This window comes from Plecotus auritus (assembly GCF_963455305.1).
Source record: "Plecotus auritus genome assembly, chromosome: 8".
In the NCBI taxonomy this organism is placed as follows: domain Eukaryota; kingdom Metazoa; phylum Chordata; class Mammalia; order Chiroptera; family Vespertilionidae; genus Plecotus; species Plecotus auritus.
In genome coordinates this window covers 32,105,069-32,128,307 of record NC_137782.1, presented here as the reverse complement: position 1 = coordinate 32,128,307, position 23,239 = coordinate 32,105,069, and the positions used below count along the sequence as shown (strand labels likewise).

General features: G+C 42.3%; 1 protein-coding gene and 1 pseudogene across 9 annotated transcripts in view; both read right to left on the bottom strand.

Annotated features, from left to right (window-relative positions):
* Positions 1–23,239, bottom strand: part of SPIRE1 (spire type actin nucleation factor 1) — a 130,463-nt gene that overhangs the window by 81,011 nt on the left and 26,213 nt on the right. The window lies entirely within an intron of this gene.
* LOC308255814 (AP-2 complex subunit alpha-1-like) lies at positions 13,924–16,784 on the bottom strand (annotated as a pseudogene). Its single transcript has 4 exons — positions 16,017–16,784; positions 15,584–15,893; positions 14,766–15,344; positions 13,924–14,553 (listed from the first exon to the last, which is right to left on the bottom strand). The product of its transcript is annotated as an AP-2 complex subunit alpha-1-like (transcript).

Below are 23,239 nucleotides of genomic sequence, written 5' to 3'. Positions count from 1 at the left end.
TTTCTAGAGGGCATCATTAAATATGCAGGCTGGGGAAAGAAGAGTGGACTCAAATGGCACAGATGACCACATGACTGCATAGCTCAATGTGTAGGCCCCTTTCCTGCCCCCAGCTGACCGCCATCAACTCACATCCAGTGAGGGACTGAACGACACTGGAGAGGAGATGTGGGTGAGAAGCCAGCCAGGACTGTACTGGCCAGCGATGCAGTGCAGAGGCGGCAGAGATTTCACATACTTTGGATTTTTACACTAGAGATTAGTTTGAGTCACCAAACTAAAGAGTATATATTATCTTTGACATTTAAAGTTTTTGAAATATATGACATTAAATAAGAAAACAAAGTAATATGTATATCATTTGCTCCTAACATATTTTTCTTATATTCATTTGGTATAATTATATCTTCCTAAATACACATTTACTTTTTTTAATCTTTATTGTTCAGATTATTACAAATGTTCCTCTTTTTTCCCCCACAGCTCCCCTCCACCCGGTTCCCACCCCACCCACCCCATGCCCTCACCGCCCTCTCACTGTCCTCATCCATAGGTGTAAGATTTTTGTCCAATCTCTTCCCATACCCCCAAAACCCTCTCCCCCGCAAAAATTGTCAATCCGCTCCCTTTCTATGCTCCTGATTCTATTACATTCACCAGTTTATTCTGTTCATCAGATTTTTTATTCATTTGATTTTTAGATTCACTTGTTGATAGATATGTATTTGTTGTCACTTTGTTGTTCATAACTTTTCATCTTTACCTTTTTCTTCTTCTTCCTCTTCTTAAAGAATACCCTTCAGCATTTCATAATACTGGTTTGGTGGTGAACTCCTTTAACTTTTTGTCTGTGAAGCTCTTTATCTGACCTTCAATTCTGAATGATAGCTTTGCTGGGTAGAGTAATCTTGATTGTAGGTTCTTGCTATTCATCACTTTGAATATTTCTTGCCACTCCCATCTGGCCTGCATAGTTTCTGTAGAGAAATCAGCTGACAGTCGTATGGGTACTCCCTTATAGGTAACTAACTGTTTTTCTCTTGCTGATTTTAATATTCTCTCTTTGTCTTTTGCTCTTGGCATTTTAATTATGATGTGTCTTGGTGTGGTCCTCTTTGGATTCCTTTTGTTTGGGGTTCTGTGCACTTCCTGGACTTGTAATTCTATTTCTTTCACCAGGTGGGGCAAGTTTTCTGTCATTATTTCTTCAAATAGGTTTTCAGTATCTTGCTCTCTCTCTTCTTCTGGCATCCCCATAATTCGGATGTTGGTACGCTTGAAGTTGTCCCAGAGGCTCCTTACACTATCTTCATATTTTTGGAATCTTTTTTTTTTATAATATATATATATTTTTTATTTCAGAGAGGAATGGAGAGGGAGAGAGAGATAGAAACATCAATGATGAGAGAATCATTGATAGGCTGCCCCCTGCACACCCTCCACTGGGGACCGAGCCCCCTGGGCATGTTATGTGCCCTTGACCGGAATCAAACCTGGGACCCTTCAGTCCACAGGCCGATGCTCTATCCACTGAGCCAAACCGGCTAGGGATTCTTTTTTCTTTTTGCTCTTCTGGTTGGGTGTTTTTTGCTTCCTTATATTTCAAATCTTTGACTTGATTCTTGGGATTCTCTAGTCTACTGTTGAACCTCTGTATATTATTCTTTATTTCAGTCAGTGTATGCTTAATTTCTGACTGGTCCTTTTTCATTTTTGGGGCATTCTCACTAAGATCTTTGAAGGTCTCACTAAGTTCCTCGGAGGTTTCTAGAATATTCTTGAGTAACCTTATAACTGTAGTTTTGAACTCTATATCCAGTAGTTTGCTTTCCTCAATTTCTTTCATTTGTGACCTTTTTCTTTGTCTCCGCATTTTGGCTGCTTCCCTGTGTTGATAGAGTGGCTTTGTGTGGTAAGTGTCCTATAGGGCCCAGTGGCTCAGCCTCCCCAATCACCTGAGGTGGACACTCCTGGTGCACCCCTTTGTGGGCTGTGTGCACAGTCTAGTTAAGCCTTGATTACTGTTGGTATCACTGGGAGAAATTGACCTCCAGGCCAATTGGCTGTGAGGACCAGCTGTGTCTACAATGGAAGAACTACTGTGCAGGAGACACCCTTATGAGGCAGGACTTGCTTCAGTGGGGCTTTGATGCTCACTGAATCTGCCCCTTGAGTGTGTCGCTTATGGATGTGAAGAGTTGTAATCTGGTATGGTCTCAGAGAGACCACTGGGTACACTGGCTCTTGGATCTCCAAGGAGGTGCAAAGTCAGCCACTGCCTGAGGCCACCCAGCAGGAGCTACAGAGAGATCTGCAGATTCCTCCTCTTTACATGGGGTTTGGAGGTGCCCAGGTGAGGCCCAGCTGTGACTGCTGCTGCCGGGCCTTGGGCCTTCTTTTGGAAGCTCTGGGGCTCTCTGACCCTGCTGCAGTTTGAGAGGTTGTAGGCTGAGAAAGGACAGGCCAGTCATATGCAAAAGCTGCTGCGCACATCTTGGGTGGGGTTATAAATTGGGTGGGGTGGGGTCTCAGGGAATCACCAAGGTGGAGCAAACAGCAATGGCTGCCAGTCAGCCCTGCACCAGAGAGGTCCCCGGGTCTCGGCATCCCGTGCTCCCGTGCAGGAACAATGATCACTGTGAGCACCTCTGAGAGAAAGCCACCCTGCGTTCCCGCCCAATGCCAGACAGGCCAGTTTCTCCCCGTATGAGTCTGGGTCCCCAGAGTCTCGTCCAGAACTGGAGTTCAGAGCAATCGGGAGCTTGTATCTCCCTCCGATTGGGGAAAAAAAAAAACAAAAAACAAAAAAACACAGCGTACCCGGTTTCCAGCCTGTTCCACACCTCTGCGCCTCCTACCAGTCTCAATGCACTTTTTCCTTTCCTTCTAGTTGTAGAACTTCCACTCAGCCGGCTTTCCTGCGATTCTGGATAATAGTTGTTGTGTCTTTTAGTTGTAGTTTTGATGTGGTTGTGAGAGGCAGCAAGTAAAGGTGTTTACCTATGCCGCCATCTTGGTTCTCTTCCACATTTACTTTTTAAACTAAATTAGAAATGGCACAATGACTATAAGATACCTCAAACCTAAAATTCCTTTCAAATTTTGATAGAAGCAATAATTCCTTCAAGAATACTCCCCATCAAAAGATCTAAAAAACTATTTTGAAAGCTATGCAACAGTCATTTCTATAGCTGTGAATGATGTTTTAGGTAAAATAATTTTGTCGTTAATTTATATACTATTACTATCTTCTATCAACTTCTGAAATACTTCTCTAACATTTGATATTATATCATCTTTTAAAATTAAAAAGTAAGTAAATAAAAATAAAAGAATACTCCCCATCCCTGGTTGGAACATCATCCTGTACACAAAAAGGTTGTGGTTTTGATTCCTGGTCAGGGCACATACATATGTTGCAGGTTTGATCCCCAGTCAGGGTATGTACAGGAGGCAATCAATCAATGTTTTTCTCTTACATCAAGTTTTTCTCTCTCTCACCCCCACCCTCTTCCTCTCTTTCTCTAAAAGCAATAAAAACATATCCTTGGGTGAGAATTAAAAAAAAAGAATACTCCCCAAATGCCTGGTTCTTTATTAAAAGCAGTATTTTGAATTCTGCCTATGAAGTCCTTTAGAGAACATATAAAACTCAAATTACATTTTAATGGCCATACAGAAGAAGTGTACTTCTATCACCACTTGCTTTCAGGCTCTATCTGTTCCAACATATCTTTGTAATATAAATCACTGTTTACATAATTTGGTTTTCTAAATAACCATAAAACTTCATCAAGTCAAATTAACTGCCAATTTAGCAAAAGTTTAAGTCATAGAATAAACTTTTCAAATGCAATTATTTAGTATAAATTATAATTTACTAGAGGCCTGGTGCACAAAATTTGTGCACTTGGGGGTGGTGGTCCCTCAGCCCGACCTGCACCCTCTCAGAGTCCGGGACCCCTTGGGGGATGTCTGCCTGCAGGTTTAGGCCCGATCCCCCTGGCAGTCAGACATTCCTCTCACAATCTGGGGTTCTAGCATTCTGGGACCCCTCGCTCCTTACCGCCCACCTGCAGCAGAGGCGGGAGAGGCTCCTGCCACTGCCACTGTGCTTGCCATCCAAGGGCCCAGCTTCTGGCTGAGTGGTGTCCCCCCTGAGACACTCAGCTCCTGCGTTGAGTGTCTGCTCCCTGGTGGTCAGTGCACGTCACAGAGACCGGTCATTCTGCCGTTCAGTCAATTTGCATATTAGGGTTTTATTATATAGGATTTGTAAACAGATGCCACTTAAAGTAAGGTTAATACAATAACAAAAATAAGTCCATAAATTAATAGTAGTATTAAAATATAGTAGGTAACAAACTTTTCATTTCAAGTCAGTAAAAACAAGTAGAGGAATCATTAGTTAACATCTTAGAAAACAATAAAATAATATCCTTCACATTGAACCATCCAAATTTTCAGGTAAAGACAAACATATTTCTTTTTTAAAATACTAGAAAAAAATGTGAAAATTTATCTGCCAATAGTACAGGAAAGTCTTCTTTCACGTTTAAGAGCAAAATAAATGTGTAATTATTACAGCTGCTAAATTTATGTTAATAACTTTCTCGACATTACTATGCAAGAACACAAAATGAATATTCACAAAGTAGTTCTGCCAGATTACTCCAGTGTAATCTATCCTTTGCCATCCTTTATTTTTCTTCATAGCACTTAATATAATATTTTATATAAATTTATCTGTATATTGTCTATAACTAATAGAATATAAATCCATGCAAGCAGTTTTTATCTGTTTTGTCCACTCATTATAACTCCAATGACTAGAAAAGTGCCTGGCACAGGACAGGGGTTTTCTTTTTTCTTTTCTTTTTTTTAAATATATTCCACTGACCTTTCACAGAGAGGAAGGGAGAGGGATAGAGAGTTAGAAACATCGATGAGAGAGAAACATAGATCAGCTGCCCCCTGCACACGTCCTACTGGGGATGTGCCCACAACCAAGGTACATGCCCTTGACCGGAATTGAACCTGGGACCTTTCAGTCCACAGGCCGACGCCCCATCCACTGAGCCAAACCGGTTAGGGCCAGGAGTTTTCTTTGTAGAAAGAAGGAAAAAAGGAGAGAGTAGAAGGAAGAGTGAGAGGTAAGGAGGAAGAGGAGGAAAGAGGGAGGAGTGGAGGGAGAAGGAAAAGGGAGGAGAGGGGAGAAGGTGTCTATGTACCTTCATAGCTCAGGGCTATGCCCCTGGTCTAGCTTATTTCCAGGAGGGCTCACCTTACTATAACCAATAAATTATTTTTTCCCTTGGTTACCTGACTTACAATTAAAAATGCTAATGTTCTCTTTTATTAGTACTATACACATATTCACTCTTACATCTGCTAAACGATGGAATAAAAAATAATTTTGTTAGGACGTGCAACTCATTTTTAACTTAACTCAAGGTAAATAAAACAAATTTTGGAAAATATTTCAATTATCTGAGAAGTCATCTGATACAAGAACAGCACTGATCTGAAAGCTTCATTACTATATTTGTTTAAGGGTGACTCATGAACTGGTTTACATCAGAGTACATTTCCTGGTTTCTAATTGCTTGAGTAACTTGTGACAATCACAAGGTCCTGTTTCTCAAAACTGGATTGTGCCAATTCAACAATATTCATGAAAAGGCTTTAGAAGAAGTGGCAGTGCAGTTTATCTTTTTAGACTGGCCTGTAACTGCTAACTTTCCCTTAGATCTTACATTTTCTTCCGTTGTGCTGCCTTCGATAGATGCTTTCCACCTCAGCCCTATTTTGATTTTCCCTTGTAGCTGAAAATCATCAAAATCCCTAAAGAGACAGAATGTTAGGGAATCAATTAACTCTAGTTCTTGACTTGTAGCCAGGCCCCCAAGGCAACAAGCAAGGCTCTGCCTCCCCTGGCTTAATCATAGGACTGGACTAGAGTTTGGAGAGCAAAATTGAGCAAAGTGCTACGTTACTCTTGACTTATAAGAAGGCAAAATGTATGCTTCCATCTTTAGTTTTTCACTTCACAGGACCTTCCATCCCCAGACACAAACCCATGATGTCTCTCTCTCTCTTTTTTATTACAAAAGCAAAACATATTCATTATAAATCTCAGAAAATACAAGCAATCAAAAGAAAATTGGCATATATAAAATTCCAGAGGCAATCACTGTTAACAGTTGACTATATTTGTCCTTTGAATATTATTTTAGAAAAACTGGATCATTGGGTACCTACTACATATTTTATACTCTGTTTTATACTATAATGGGCCATATCTCTTCACATAAACAATTATATTCTACTCATTTGCTTTTAATAATGCAGAGTCTAACTGTTGCACATCAGTTAGACATTTAGACAGATTCTAGTTTTTCTCTCTTATAAGCAGTGCTGTAAATAAATATCTTCTAGCTACATTTTTGCACATATTCTTATTTTCTTTGGAAATGGTCCTACAGGTAAAGTTAATGAATTAAGCCCATGCCCTGAGATGTGTGATATCCTATATAATAATCCTATATAATAAAAGGCTAATATGCAAATCTACCAAATGGCAGAACGACCAGTCACTATGATGCGCATTGACCACCAGGGGGCAGACGCTCAACGCAGGAGCTGCCCCCTGGTGGTCAGTGCACTCCCACAGGGGAACGCCACTCAGCCAGAAGCTGGGCTCGTGGCTGGAGAGCCCAGTGGCGGTGGCAGGAGCCTCTCCCGGGCGGTAAGGAGCGAGGGGTCCCAGACTGCTAGAACCCCAGACTGGGAGAAGGATGTCTGACTGCAAGAGGGCACAGGCCGGGCTGAGGGACCCTTCCCCAGTGCACGAATGTTGTGCACCAGGCCTCTAGTACATATACTATTGTCCAATTGCTCTCCAAAGTTAATTACAATCTATACTCCTTTATTTGCATATGAAAATACAAATATATACTCTGCTATCTGAATTCCTTTTAACAAAATTTTACATTCAGGTGATGACAAAAATAATAGCATCAGCCATCCCAAGAACTGCTTGCCATTCTAGTCACTTTTCACACCTGATCTCTCTAATCCTTACAACCACTTCAGGGGCAGGTGATAATATGTTTAGTTTACAGACAGGAAACTGGGGCCCAATAAAGTAACAAATTATAGAACTTCCAGTCCAGATGGCAACATAGGTAAATGTGGTGCATACTCACCTCCTCCCACAACCACATCAAAATTATAACTAAACTACAGAACCATCATTCAGAACTGCCTGAAATCTGGATAAGAGGAAGTCCTACAACTAGGGAATTAGATAAGAAGCCACATGGAGACTGGCAGGAGGGGTGGAGAAACCAAATGTGCTGGTCCCACAGGCACCTGTGGTGGATAAAAATCGGGAGGGCTCTCTCAGCTGCAGAGGTACCCCCTGAGGAGGGGTCCCAGCCCCACAGCAGGCCCCCAGACTAGGGTTCCAGTGCCAGAAAGAGAAGTTCCCATAACTTCTGGCTGTAAAAACCAGCTGGGGTTGAGCCTGAGTGAGATGGGGGGCTGCTGGAGTCTTCTTAAAGGGCCCACACACATTTACCCAGGCTCACTCCCTCTGAGTTCCAACACTGGGGCAGCAGCTTGAAGGGCATCAGAGACATGTGGGAAGGAACTGAATTGACCGGCATCAGGGGGAGAACTAGGGGTGAGGGGCAACTTTCTCCCAGAATAAGTGCTGGCCGAGCTCATTGTTCATTTGATGAGTCCTCCCCGCACAGAGCCGGCAAGTGGACACCATATCTGAGTCTCCATCAAACTGGCTCACACTGTTTGCCCTCCCCTGGTGATTCCATAAGACTCCACCCCACCCAACATGCTGTTACTGAGTCCCCAATAAGCTTCATAATTTTTAAAAAATAGTTTCAGGCTCTTTCAAATTTCTCATTTCCTAAACATTTCCATTTCTTCTTCTCCCTACTCCTTTAACCAAATGTGGCTACAAAGCACCTTAAGTGTGGCTAGTCCAAACTGAGAGTAGCTGAAGTAAAACATAAATACCAGGCTTGAAAGACTTATTATGAAAAAATATATAAAGTAGTTCAGTAATAATTTTCATATTGAATGTGTGTTGACATGATAATGTTTTAGGCATATGAGGTTAAATAAAATATACTATAACATTTATTTCACCTGTTTCTTTTCACTTTTTAATGTGGCTACTGGAAAATTGTAAATTGGGCATGTGATTCCCATTAGATTTCTATTGGATAGCACTGCACTAAACCAGTTCTAATCAGAATGGCTCCTTCCTCCCTGGAAGAAATTCTTTCCCTGATTTTGTTTTAATAAGCAGGAGACTGGGAAAGAAGGTGGGGGAATACAACATTCAATTAAAAATAGGAACTAAATGAAAATCTCCATAATGCTTTGAAATGATCACTTTGATCTTCACTTGAAATAAAACTTTATAAGATAATATTTTTACAGACACATATAATAAATAGAATGTATTTAAATGACATTAAAAACATTATAACTATCTGTAAAAATTCATCAAGCTATAACTTGATCTGTGCACGTTTCTCAATGTCCTATATTTCAATAAAATATTTAAAAATACAATGTTAACACAACACAAATTAATTTTGTCCAAAACAAATGATTTCTGTGTTTAAAAAAAAAAGATTTTTGCTTTTGCTTGCTGCCTAAAATATTAGAGGAGTGAAATAAAAGCATCCTCCCTCCTTTCATTTCCTGCCTTTAGAAGTCAGAGTTCAAAAACAGATCATTTACATACTACTCCTTCTCATAGGAATCTCCTTAGCAACCTTTCACAGCTTGTCATGGGTTGCAGAGATCTCCCATTCTTAAAAGGGCCAGTGTCCCTTCCAGAACAAAGAAATTTAATACAGAAAACTTAACAAGCTCTTTAATAGAAATTTTAAGGAGGTTTCACAATCTCCTTCAATTCTTTTGCCAACTCCTTTCCTCAAAGCATTCTGCTCTTCTTTTTCTCAAGGTAGTCAGATCTGGTAACCATGACCTCTTTAAAACCAACAGTAGCCACTTCTATACTTGGCAGTCATTATTAAAGGCCAACCCTACTGGCCCATACCATGAGACACCAGGCCCATTTCACAAATACTAGTTGTTGATCCATTTTTTATTAATCTATTAAATTTCTTTCTTGTGTAAACTACAGGAGAGTAATAGGAAAATACATTTGAGCCAAAACCGGTTTGGCTCAGTGGATAGAGCGTCAGCCTGTGGACTGAAAGGTCACAGTTTGATTCCGGTCAAGGGCATGTAACTTGGTTGCGGGCACATCCCCAGTAGGAGGTGTGCAAGAGGCAGCTGATCGATGTTACTCTCTCATCGATGTTTCTGACTATCTATCCCTCTTCCTTCCTCTCTGTAAAAAATCAATAATAAAATATATTTTTAAAAAAAGAAAAAGAAAAATACATTTGAAAATATCTTAATAAAAAAGTATCAAATAATGCAAATTATAATTGTCCTGCTCCTTTTTATTGCCTTGGTATTAACTACCTAATTTTATTAACTATGCAGAAAAAAATTAATAAAATTCTAAGTTTAATAAACCAAACTGTATATAAATAACAGTTTTAAAGAAATAGAGCTAGTATATAATTAGGAAACAGGTACTGTTGCCTCTAAAGTAAAGAGGGAATATTTGTGTCCAAAGTATAGACTAAATTAAGGCCAGTGCCCAGTCTTTTGACTCTGGAAGTGTGAGTCCTCCAATTGTGTTCTTCGTTTAGGCTCTGCTGGGTCCCTTGAATCTCCATTTGAATTTTAGAATCAGCTTGTCAGTTCTGCAAAGAAGCCAGCTGGGATTCTGACAAGGATTGCCTTGAATCTGTAGGTGGTTTTGGGTAGTATTACCATCATAGTACTGAGCTTCCAATTCATCAACACAGCTTATCTTCCCATTTGTTAGATCTTCTTTAATTTTTTCAACAGTGTTTTGTAGTTTTCAGAGTGTAAGTTTTGCCCTCCTTTTACTTAGTTTATTGTTAACTATTTTATTAATTTTGATGCTATTATAAATGGAATTGTTTTCCTAATTTCATTTTCGGATTGTTCATTGCAAGTATTTAGAAGTATAATTGACTTTTCTATTAAGATTTTATATCCTGCAACCTTGTTAAACTTATATATTCGTTTTGTAGAATTATGCACCTGAAACCTGTATAATTTTAACCAGTGTCACCCCAATAAACTCAATAAAATGCAAACAATAAAAATAAAGAATAAAATATTTACTTCCAGATAATTCTGGCTATTCTAAAATCCTTTGCCAAATATATACATACTAGAGGCCCGATGCATGAAATTCATGCATGGGTAGGGTCCCTAGGCCTGGTGAGCAATCAGGGCCTATCTGTGGGGTGACTGGTGGGGCCATCAGGGGGCCCCCACTGGCACCTGCCTTGGTCAGCCTGGCACTGCCCGCTCACCAGCCTGCCCCCCGCCGCCCCTGCTGATTGCCTCCCTCTACAGCAGCCGTGGGCAAACTACAGCCCACGGGCCGGATCCGGCTGTTCTATCCGGTTCTCTTGCTCTCCCCTCCACTCCTTTACTTTGAATTTATATTAGTTCACACAAACACTCCATCCATGCTTTTGTTCCGGCCCTCCGGTCCAATTTAAGAACCCATTGTGGCCCTTGAGTCAAAAAGTTTGCCCACCGCCCTAACTGGTTTGGCTTAGTGGATAGAGCGTTGGCCTGCGGACTGAAAGGTCCCAGGTTCGATTCCAGTCAAGGGCATGTACCTTGGTTGCATGCACATCCCCAGTGGGAGGTGTGCAGGAGGCAGCTGATCAATGTTTCTCTCTCATCGATGTTTCTAACTCTCTATCCCTCTCCCTTCCTCTCTGTAAAAAATCAATAAAATATATTTTTTAAAAAAAAAGTTTGCCCACCCCTGCTCTACAGGGTGACTGGCAGGGCAATCTGCGGGGGTGATCGGGGGCCCCTGCTGGCACCCGCCTTGGCTGGCCTGGGGCCTGCGGGCAACTCCTGCATTGAGTGTCTGCCCCCTGGTGGTCAGTGTGTGTCATAGCGACCGGTCATTCCACCAGTCATTCTGCCGTTCGGTCGATTTGCATATTAGGCTTTTATTATATAGGATATAAACTGCTACTGATCTTCAAATATAGTAACAAAGGAACACTACTTGTAAAAATTTTGTATCCTATGGTCACACCATGTCCCCTCTATTTAAGACATTTATGACTAAAACCAAAAGGCCATTTTGGTAATAAATATTATCTGAGATAGAGAGATAGAAGAGAAGAGACAAGGACGGGGGAGACAAAGAGGAGGGCAGGGCTGGAGGGAGAAATGAATTTAAAATGTGCCAAATAACTATCATAATTCCCTCAGTCTATATCTGATGATACATGAAATCTAAGTGAGATTACCTATTTATCACATCAATAATATTTCACTACCAACCTCTACTAATATGGACACTAAAAAACAGCAACTCAAAGGTAGACACATTTACTCTGAGGACACACAAACCCATTTCCAGACCATATAAGTTAATGTCATTAGAATGACTATGTAAATTCAGGCTTATTTACAAAAAGACAGGAAGCAGAATGTGAGCATCGTTCCTGTTCCTTTTACTTGTTGACCAAGGAGAAAATGCTGTCATTACCAGCTGTAAATGGAGCTTCCAATCCTTTTTTTTTTTTTTTTAATATATATTTTATTGATTTTTTTACAGAGAGGAAGGGAGAGGGATAGAGAGTTAGAAACATTGATCAGCTGCCAAGGTACATGCCCTTGACCGGAATCAAACCTGGGACCCTTCAGTCCACAGGCTGATGCTCTATCCACTGAGCCAAACCGGTTAGGGCCCCCCTTTTTTTTTCTTTTATTGTTGACACTATTACTGATGTCCCCCTTCCCCCCCCCCCGTTTTGCCCACCTCCACCCAGGCCCTCCCTCTGGCGCCCCCCTCTGGCCTTCACCACACTGATGTCTATGTCTATGGGCTATGTATTTATGTTCTTTAGCTAATCTCTTCCCCTTCTTTCATCCAGTCCCCCTACTCCCTCTTCTCTGATGTTTGTCTGTCTGTTCCATGTATCCATGCCTCTGGTTCTATTTTGTTTGTCAGTTTATTTTGTTCATTAGATTCCACATATAAGTGAGATCATATGGTATTTATCTTTATCTGACTGGCCTATTTTGCTTAGCATAATAATCTCCACGTCCATCCATGGTGTCACAAAATGGAAGAGTAACTTCTTTTTTTACACCTGAGTAGTATTCCATTATGTAAATGTACCACAGCTTTTTTACCCACTCATCTCCTGATGGGCACTTGGGCTGTTTCCAGATTTTGGCAATTGTAAATAACTAGAGGCCCGGTGCACGAAATTTGTGCACGGGGGGGGGGGGGGGTGTCCCTCAGCCCAGCCTGCACCCTCTCACAATCTGGGACCACTGGTTGCTAACCACTCCCCTGCCTGTCTGCCTGATAGCCCCTAAAAACTCTGCCTACTGCCTCATCACCCCTAACCACTCGCCTGCCTGCCTGATTGCCCCTAACCCCTCTGCCTGCCTGCCTGATTGCCCCTAAACATCTCTGCCTCAGCCCTGCCACGGCGGCTTCATCCAGAAGGACGTCTGGAAGGTCGTTCAGCTATCCGGTCTAATTAGCACATTACGTTTTTATTATTATAGACATTGCAGTGAACATAGGGGTGCATATATTCTTTCTGACTGGTATTTCAGAATTCTTAGGATATATTCTCAGAAGTGGGATCACTGGGTCAAAAGGCAGTTCCATTTTTAATTTTTTTTTTTAAATATATTTTATTGATATTTTACAGAGAGGAAGGGAGAGGGATAGAGAGCTAGAAACATCGATGAGAGAGAAACATCGATCAGCTGCCTCCTGCACACCTCCCACTGGGGATGTGCCCGCAACCCAGGTACATGCCCCTGACCGGAATCGAACCCGGGACCCTTCAGTCCGCAGGCCGACGCTCTATCCACTGAGCCAAACCGGTTTCGGCCCATTTTTAATTTTTTGAGGAAAATTCATACTGTTGTTTTCCACAGTGGCTATACCACACCTGTCTGCATTCACACCAACAGTGCAGTAGCATTCCCTTTTCTCCACATCCTCACTAGCACTTGTTGATTTATTGATGGTAGCCATTCTGACAGATGTGAGGTGATATCTCATTGTAGTTTTAATTTGCAGCTCTCTGATGATTAATGAGCATTTTTTTTCATATGTCTATTGGCCATCTGTATACCCTCTTTGGAGAAGTGTCTATTCAGGTCCTTTGCCCATTTTGAAATTGGAATGTTTGTCTTCCAGGTGTTGAGTTGTGTAAGTTCTTTATATATTTTGGAAATTAAACCCTTATCAGATGTAGTACATGCAATTCCATTTATAAACCCTTAAAGTTTAAAAGCAGACAAAGCTTTTTGCTAAAAGAGAGGATCCGATACTATAACTGCTATGTACTACTACCGTTTATTTTTTTCCTGTAGTCCATTGACAGGGAAGGGGCAGGAGGGGACACAACAGGGTAGGATGGGAGGGGAGGAGGCACCTGCTTCCCTGGTCCCTTTCCCCTCTGTGCTTGGGAGCAGAAGAGAGGGACAGGCTGTCCCTTACCCCCAGAATTGTAAACAGTAGCAGGTGAACAAAAATAAAAATACAAAAGACCAGAGGAAGGTCCCAGACATCCTCTACACACCTGTCACCAGCACAGGTCCTTCTCATTGCCCCATCCAACAAAGCTCTCTCAGTCTAAGGGACTTCTTTGTGCTGGCCACATCCCCGGGGGCAGAGTCCAGTGGTCAAAACTGCTAGGTCAGCAGCTCACACACATGACAAGAAACAGGCTCCTTGCTTTTATGCAGGGTCAGCCACTACATCTGAGCCTAGGAACTGGGCTCCAGCTGGAACAAACAACCCAGCTCAGGGCTGAGTCTGAATGACTTCAGCCCCATGAAGTTCTCAGGGTTGGAGTCCACGTTGTCCAGGGGAGCAGAGTCAAACCTCAGGAGCGTGGCCTTAGTGACTTCAGCATCAGTGGGGTGGTTGGTTTGGAAGATTTTCTGTGCCTCCTGTTGGAGGAGGCTCAGCTGCTTCCAATGCTGGAAGAAGTCCTAGACTACCATCACTGTTGGCTGGAAGAACTTGTTGATGATCACCAAGAGCTTCAGGGTGAAGGACTGAGGGGCTTCCCCAGCCCTGAAGCACAGTGACAGGAGTAGGGGTATCAGGAAGTCTCACAGTCACTAAATATTGAGCATCTGCACCCCTCCATCTACCTGCATGGCTTGGTCTGCACAGCCAGCTGAGTTTGGGGGTCTCCGGAGTGGATTACAGTGGGCATGAAGTTCTGGAACTGTACCAAGATCTTATTGCCATAGAAGAGATGCATGTGGCCCAAGTTCAGCCTGAACTCCGACTCCAATCTGCAGCAGCTGGTTCTCAAATAGGACCCCACTGTCCTTGCACACAAACTTATTCAGAAGTTCAACTTCTGGGATGGGCGGGCCAATGTCCTCAGGGGTTCAGGTCCCCAAAAAGGCCTCCTCAGGGGTGGGCCCCAGGCTGGGCTCAGCGGCCAGGCCACCAGAGGAAACATCCACCAGGAGGTTGCCTACAATGGAGGGAGCCTAGGGAGCTGCTGTGGCAGGGGCTGCGCACAGCCCCAAAAGGTTGTGGGAGGGAGAAGGCATCCATAAGGTGCTGAAGATGGGCTCCACACCCCTACTGATGTTATTGCTGGTTGGATTCCTCCAGCCGTCCCCTGCCCCTTCTTGCGTTTCAGCTTGGCCAGGATGAACTACTCACACTTGGGGAAGGGTGGCATCTCCTCCAGCACTGTGACCATGATGTCCATGCTGGACACTGAGCTGAGGAAGAAGTATTCAACCACATGCTACTGCAGTTCCACATCTGCACTGCATAGCTGGGAGGCCCACAGCATGGCCTGGATGGTGGCCTTGGTCTCCAGGAAGAGGTTGATGAACTTGAAGTAGATGGATAGCAGCATGGCCCACATCACCACACTGAACAGATGGAACTTGGAATACAGCAGTGAGAACTGCACCGAGGGTTGGAGCAGGGCTCCCCAGCAATCAGGTTCCCCATGTTCTTGTGACAGGCTGTGGCCTGGAGCAACTTAAACACAGTCTTAAATATCATCATGGTTGATAACAACTTGCAGCATACAGTACCACATCTCCTCACGCATTGTCACCTGCGATGCAGATGAGGTTGAGGATGGTGTCCACAACAACTGCAGTCTACTGTGTATTTCTTGGCCAGGATGCCATCTGCAGGATGATCTCTTCACAGATGGTATAGTTAACTGTCTCCAAGTACCACACCTCCGACATGATCTGCTTGGCACACGGGTAGAGAAGGTCAGGTGCCCAGTGGCATATTGCTGTCCCACTCCATCTTTTTTTTTTTTTTAGGGTTAATTTAACTAGCATATTATTAGCATCTTTTTTTTCTTTTAATCTTTATTGTTGAAAGTATTACATAGGTCTTCCTTTTTCCCCCATTAAGCTCTTCCAGCCCCACTCCATCTTGAAGGCATTGATGACAGTGTTGATGTGGGTCTTGACTGCCTTGTGGGAGACTTCAGAGCTGGCCAGCGTTCACCGTGCTCTCCAGGCTAGGTAGCACAGGTTGGTCTCCTGGTGCTGTAAGAACTGACCCAGCTGATTGCAGGCTTGAACCAGAAGGTTGGGTTCACTGTCATAGTGGGTAATGAGGCTGATGGTCTCAAGAAGGATGGCATTCTAGGCATTGGAGTGCTGGACCTTCTGTGGCTGTTGTAGTGCTACCCCTGCCGGAGGATGCGGATGTGAAAGGGAGGCTGGTCGAGTGTCTGGAGACAGTGCTCAGCTAGGCCCAGGAGCCATCCAAGTCCAAGAAGGTCCAGCACTCCAATGCGATGTGAAAGGGAGGCTGGTCAAGTGTATGGAGATAGTACTCAGCTAGGCCCAGGAGCCATCCTCTGGCAGGGGTAGCACTATAGCAGCCACAGAAGCTTCACCAAGAGCTGCGGTGCTGGGATGAAGTAATAAGTGTAGTACTGGAGATCAGTGGAGGCTGAGGGGATAATCTGGCTCAGGCGGGACACATATGGAGAAATGCAAGTATGGAAGTCATCCATGTTCTTCTTCTAGAGATAGGTGATGAGGCTGACAGCAGTTGTGAGCACACCCAGGTGCTGGTCATTGAGCAGGTGCATAATGCGGGCCATCCACTTGCCCATGCACACTAGGTCGGGCGAGGACTTGTAGAGCCTCGTTAGGCACATGGTCAAGTTCTGATTCAGGCTGTCTATGCTGTCCCCAGCCACCAGGATGCAAGGGATGTCCGCAGCAAAGGCCTCACCCATTTCACAGTACACAGCCAGATACATGAAGGTGGGGTTGTGGCTGGCCAGGTCATTCTTTATGGCATTATTAATGAACCAGATCAGGTTGGAGTTAGAGTTCACCAGCAATGAGATGAACAAGTAACCTATCTGCTTCTCTGTGTACTTGTTAAAGCTAAGCAGGTTCATGGCCTCCATGTGACCAAAATCAATGTCATGGCCCAGCAGGGAGATGAAGAGCAGTTTACACACATTTTTTTTCTTACTGTAGCCATTCAAGGCTTTGCCCTCTTTGAACTTGGAGTGAATGATAGCCAGCTCTTGGTTGATTCTCTTAAAGTTCCAGATGTCAGAGATGAATACTGCAAGCCCCCACATCCCATCACCTTTGAACATGGCTGGCTTGGTGGTGGTGGTGTCACTGCAGGCCTGGCCAGGAAGGGCACAGTATAGAAGGGGCTGGCAGGCAGGGACTGAAAGGACTTGAGCAGTTCTGAGTAATTTAGAATCAAACTACTTCTCAAATTACTATAGTACAGAACCCTATATTCAACTAACCACTGGGGTTGAAAGTTCATGTACTATGTTCACTCCTTTGCCCAATTTATATCTGGCAGAAACACATTTCCTGCCTACATAATGCTAGGAGTTGAAATAGTCACAGGTAAGAGGCATATACACAATAAGGAGACACTCAGGCATTTCACTGTCCCAAATGGGGCACTAAATTAACAATCAGGATTATGCAGATACCTTACATTGCAGATAAATAAAGGCTGATTAAGAGAAACCTGAATGAACTGACTATAGTAGTTGGATAAGTTACTTAACCTTTCTATACTTTAGCTCTCATTTCTAAAATATGAATAATAATAATAGCATTCAATTCATAAATTTGTTATGAGAATTAAATTAATGTCTGTAACAATACTTAGCACACAGTAAGCACTAAAGTATATTTTAAAAATTAATGTGGGGCTCTATTTAATACACAGAAACAAACACAGGGAGACAGGCAAAAAGAAATATGTCCCAAATGAAAGAACAGAACAAAACTCCAGAAAAAAAAAACTAAACAGATGGAGACAAGCAATCTACCAGGTTCAGAGTTCAGAACACTCTCTATTCCTCTCCCTCTCCCTTCCTCTCTGTAAAAATAAACATTAAAATATATTAAAAAAAAAAAAAAAAAAAAAAAGCACGGCACATAAGAGTGTCAGCTGATTTCTCAACCAAAATTTTTCAGGCCAGAAGGGACTGGCAAGAAATGTTCAAAGTAATGAAAAGCAAGGATCTACAACCAGCAAAGCTATCATTTAGAATCAAAAGAAAGATAGAGCTTCCCAGACAAGAAAAAGCTAGAGTTCATCACCACCAAATCAGTATTACAAGAAATGTTAAAGGTCTTCTTTAAGAAGAAGAAAAAAAATATTGAAAGTATGAATAATAAAATGGTAATAAATATCTATCATTCATATGTTCATTGTAGCATTATTTATAATAGTCAAGATATGGAAACAATCTAAGTGTCCATCAATACTTGAATGGATAAAGAAGTAGTACATGTGGAGAAACCAAGATGGCGGCATAGGTAAACACCTAAACTGCTGCCTCGCACAACAACTTCAAAACTACAACTAAAAGACAGAACAGACACCATCCAGAACCACAGGAAAGCTGGCTGAGTGAAAATTCTACAACTAGAAGGAAAAGAAAAGCTCAAAGAGAATTGGAGGTACGGCAAAGGGTCTTTGTGTGCGCAGAGAGGAAGGGCGGCTGAGAGCCTGGCTGACTTTCTCTGGCGGAAGGGGGAAGGAAGCCCCCGACCGCACTGAACCCCAGTTCTGACTGCACTGAACCCCAGTTCCGGGCGGGCCCCTGGTGACCCACGCTCTTACGGGGGGAGTCTAGACTCTCGGGCGGAGACTCGAGCTGGGAAAGGCAGAAGTCTGAAGGCACGGCGTGCCAGTGTGCACAAAGGCTGCGGAGGTTGCCACAGGCTTTCCCTAGTGGAAGGGAATCAGAGGCTCCTGATTGCACTGAGCCCCAGTTCTGACTGCAGTGAACCCCAGTTCCAGGCGAGCCCCTGGGGACCCACGCTCTTGTGGGGGGAGTCTGGACTCTCAGGCGGAGACTCGAGCTGGGAAAGGCAGAGGTCTGAAGGCGCGCACATGCGCGCAAGGGCAAGGCTGACAGGAAGCCAAGACTGAGACTCCACCCCATCCAAGCTGAGCACAGAGGCTATTTTAATTTGGCAAGTCTAATCCTATAAGGCTGTCTCCAGCACCGAACTTCTCCCAGCATAGACACAGCTGATCCTTACAGCCAACTGGCCTGGAGGTCAATTCTTCCCAGTGATACCAACAACAATCAAGACTTAATTACAACAAGGCTGTACACACAGTCCACAAAGGGGTGCACCAAGAGTGTCCACCTCAGGTTAACTGGGGAGGCAGACCCACTGGGCCATATTGGAAACGTAGCACACAAATCTACCTTACCAACTCAAAGAAGCAGTGAAAATGCGGCGTCAAAGAATCAGATCACAAACGAAAGAAATGGAGGAAAACAAACGACTGGATATAGAATTCAAAACCACGGTTATTAGGCTTTTTAAGAATATCCTAGAAAAGGCCGATAAATATAACGAGACCCTCGAAGATATGAAAAAGGACCAACTAGAAATTAAACATACACTGACTGAAATAAAAAATATTATACAGAGACCCAAAAACAGACAAGAGGAACACAAAAATCAAGTCAAAGAATTGAAATACAAAGAAGCAAAAAACACTCAACCGAAAAAGCAAAAAGCAAAAAAAAAATCCAAAAAGTTGAAGATAATGTAAGAAGACTCTGGGACAACTTCAAGCGTACCAACATCAGAATTATGGGGGGTGCCAGAAGAAGAGAGAGAGCAAGATACTGAAAACCTATTTGAAGAAATAATGACCGAAAACTTCCCCCACCTGGTGAAAGAAATAGACTTACAAGTCCAGGAAGCCCACAGAACCCCAAACAAAAAGAATCCAAAGAGGACCACACCAAGACACATCATAATTAAAATGCCAAGAGCAAAAGACAAAGAGAGAATATTAAAAGCAGCAAGAGAAAAACAGTTAATTACCTACAAGGGAGCACCCATACGACTGTCAGCTGACTTCTCAACAGAAACTATGCAGGCCAGACGGGAGTGGCAAGAAATTTTCAATGTGATGAATAGCAAGAACCTACAACCAAGATTACTCTACCCAGCAAAGCTATCATTCAGAATTGAAGGGAAGATAAAGAGCTTCACAGATAAGAAAAAGCTGAAGGAGTTCATCACCACCAAACCAGTATTATATAAAATGCTGAAAGGTATTCTTAAAGAAGAGGAAGAAGAAAAAAGTAAAGATAAAAATTATGAACAACCAATACATATCTATCAACAAGTGAACCTAAAAATCAAGTGAATTAAAAACCTGAGGAACAGAATAAACTGGTGAATATAATAGAATCAGGGGCATATAAAGGGAGTGGACTGATAATTCTCAGGGGGATAGGGGTATGGGGGATTCATGAAGAGACTGGACAAAAATCATACACCTATGGATGAGGACAGTGGGGGGGAGGTAAGGGCAGAAGGTGGGGTGGGAAATGGGTGGAGGGGAGCTATGGGGGGAAAAAGGAGAAATAATTGTAATAATCTGAATAAAGATTTATTTTTAAAAAAAAAGAAGTAGTAGTACATGTAAACAATGGAGTATGACTCAGCCATAAAAAATAATGAAGTCCTGGCTGGCGTTGCTCAGTAGTCAGAGCATCAGCCTATGCAGCAAAGGGCTGCAAGTTCGATTCCCAGTCAAGGGCAGGCACCTTGATTGCAGGTTCGTTCCCTAGGTATGGCCAGGGTGCATGTCGGAGGCAACCAATCGATGTGTCTCTCATATTGATGTTTCTCTGTTTCTCTCTCTCTCTCTCCTTCTCTCTCTCTTTCTCTCTCCCCTCCTCTCTTCCTCCCTTCCCTTTCTCTTCTCTAAAAATCAATGAGAAAAATATCCTCAGGTGAAAATTAACAAACAAACAAAATGAAATCTTGCCATCTGCAACAACATGAATGGACCTAGAAAGTATTGTGCTGAGTGAAATAAGTCAGAGAAAGACAAATGCCATATGATTTCACTTAAATGTGGAATCTAAAAAAAACAAGATAGCCTGGCTGGTATGGCTCAGTGGTTGAGTGTCTACCTATGAACCAGGAATTCACAGTTCGATTACTGGTTAGGGCACATGCCCAGTTTGTGGGCTCGATCCCCAGTGTGGGGGCATGCAGGAGGCAGCCGATTAATAATACTCTCTCATCATTGATGTTTCTATCTTTCTCTCTCTTCCTCTATGAAATCAATAAAAATATATTTTAAAAAATAAAATTAAAAAACAAGATAAATAAGCAAAATAGAAACAGACTCATAGATACAGAGAACATTTTGACAGTTGCCAGATTGGAAGGGGACTGATGGGTGAAAAAGAAGTACAAACTGGTAGTTATAGAACAGTCACAGGAATATAAAGTATAGCATAGAGAACATAGCCAATAATATTATAATAACCTATATATGGTGTCAGATGGGTACTAGATTTATCAGGGTGACCACTTTATAAGTTGTATAAATGTCTAATCACTGGGTTGTACACCTGAAACTAATATAATGTACATCTACTATAACTGAAAAATAAAAACTTATTTTAAAAAAGATGCATGTGGGAATACAACAAAGTATTTATATAAAGTATATGTGAAGTTTATTTCCAAGATGTGAACATGAGTGTTTTTATTTTTTTTTATTTTTTATTTTTTAAATATATTTTATTGATATTTCACAGAGAGGAAGGGAGAGGGATAGAGAGTCAGAAACATCGATGAGAGAGAAACATCGATCAGCTGCCTCCTGCACACCCCCCACTGGGGATGTGCCCGCAACCAAGGTACATGCCCTTGACCGGAATCGAACCCGGGACCCTTCAGTCCGCAGGCCGACGCTCCATCCACTGAGCCAAACCGGTTTCGGCGAGTGTTTTTATTTTTAATTTTTTTTTGTTAATTCTCACCTGAGGATAATTTTTCCATTTATTTTTAGTGAGAGTGGAAGGCAGGGAAGGAGGGAAAGGGACAGAAGGGAGAGAGAAGGAGAGATAAAGAGAGAGAGAGAGAAACATCAGTGTGAGAGAGTCACATTAATTGGTTACCTCCTGAACACAATGCACCCTGTGTCCAGGGAACAACCCTGCAACCAAGGTACTTTGCCTTGGCCAGGAATCGAACCCACCACCCTTTGTCTGCAGGCCAATGCTCTATCCACTGAGCCACACTGGTCAGGGATAAACATGAGTGGTTTTTTTTGTTGTTTTTTTTTTAATATATTTTTTATTGATTTTTTACAGAGAGGAAGGGAGAGGGATAGAGAGTTAGAAACATCGATGAGAGAGAAACATCGATCAGCTGCCTCCTGCACACCTCCCACCAGGGATGTGCCCGCAACCAAGGTACATGCCCTCGACTGGAATCGAACCCGGGACGTTTCAGTCCGCAGGCTGACACTCTATCCACTGAGCCAAACCGGTCAGGGCAACATGAGTGTTTTTAATAATTTCCCTCAGTAAAGCTTAAATATTTCTACTATGCTACTATTTTTACAAACTAGCTCTATCAAGATGAAAGTATTGACAAAAGTTAACCTTAGATAATATTTTAACATATTCCACTTAAAATACAACTAATCCTCCAAGGGGAACAGCAGGATTGTTTTAGTTATTCATTTAACCTTCTTTCCTGCTAAAGGTTAAGGGCCTCTGAGTGCTTCAGAATTAGTGGTGGTTAATGGAAGACAGGAATGTGATGAAATTTGGAAAACTAAAAACAGTGAAAGGCCACAATTAAATACTTGAAAATTCAAATACTTTGTTTTAATATTTTTAAGTGCTTAGCAATTTTCTTTAACTTTAACCCACAAAACTATTTAAATAATGGCAGTAGAAAAAACTTGTAAAATGGGGATGTAAGCTCCCCCTATACTATGGGTCAGGACTGCTTCCTTGGCAGACAAGTACCCACAAGTACAGATCAATCACTCAAGAATTTATAAATATCAGTCTGAGCCACTCCCAGAGAAGGAGAACTGACAGTTATAAACTGTTTAAATAAAAGGGGCAAAATATGGATCTGAGATTGCCAAGGGCTCGGGGGAGAAGAGGGACTAACTACAAGGGAAATGGGGGGAATTTTGAGGGGTAATAGAACTTGATTGTGGGGTTAGTTAACACAACTTAATGTATTAGTCAAAACTCAATTGTAATTCAAAAGGTTAAATTTTACTGTATATAAATTATACCTTCAAAAAATGAAAAAAAAAAAAAGAAGTTGTAGGGCAAAATTAAATTACCTATTAAGGCCAAAAAAAAAAAAAATGTGCATGTCTTTTAAAACAGTATTTTTGCTTTCCCAACTTCAGATCTACTTATATTTCCCAACCATGGTTTGCCAACCATGGATGAAAAATACTGTGGATATGAGGGGCCAATTGCAGAGTAAAAAATTATAATGGCTCTAGCCCAAGCATGTCAAACTCGTGGCCCCAGGGCCGCATGCGGCCCACAACGAATATTCATTAACGATTACTCATTTATTTCAGCCCTTTGTATTCAGCATGACTCTATCGAAATAAACCTACGTTTCAATTAAAATTAAAGCTTTTGTTTTTTTGCAGCCCACATAAGCTTAAACTTTATTTGGCCAGTGTTAGCCTTTGAGTTTGACATGCTTGCTCTAGCCTGTGTGGCTCTGTGATTAGAGCATTGGCCTGTGTATCAAA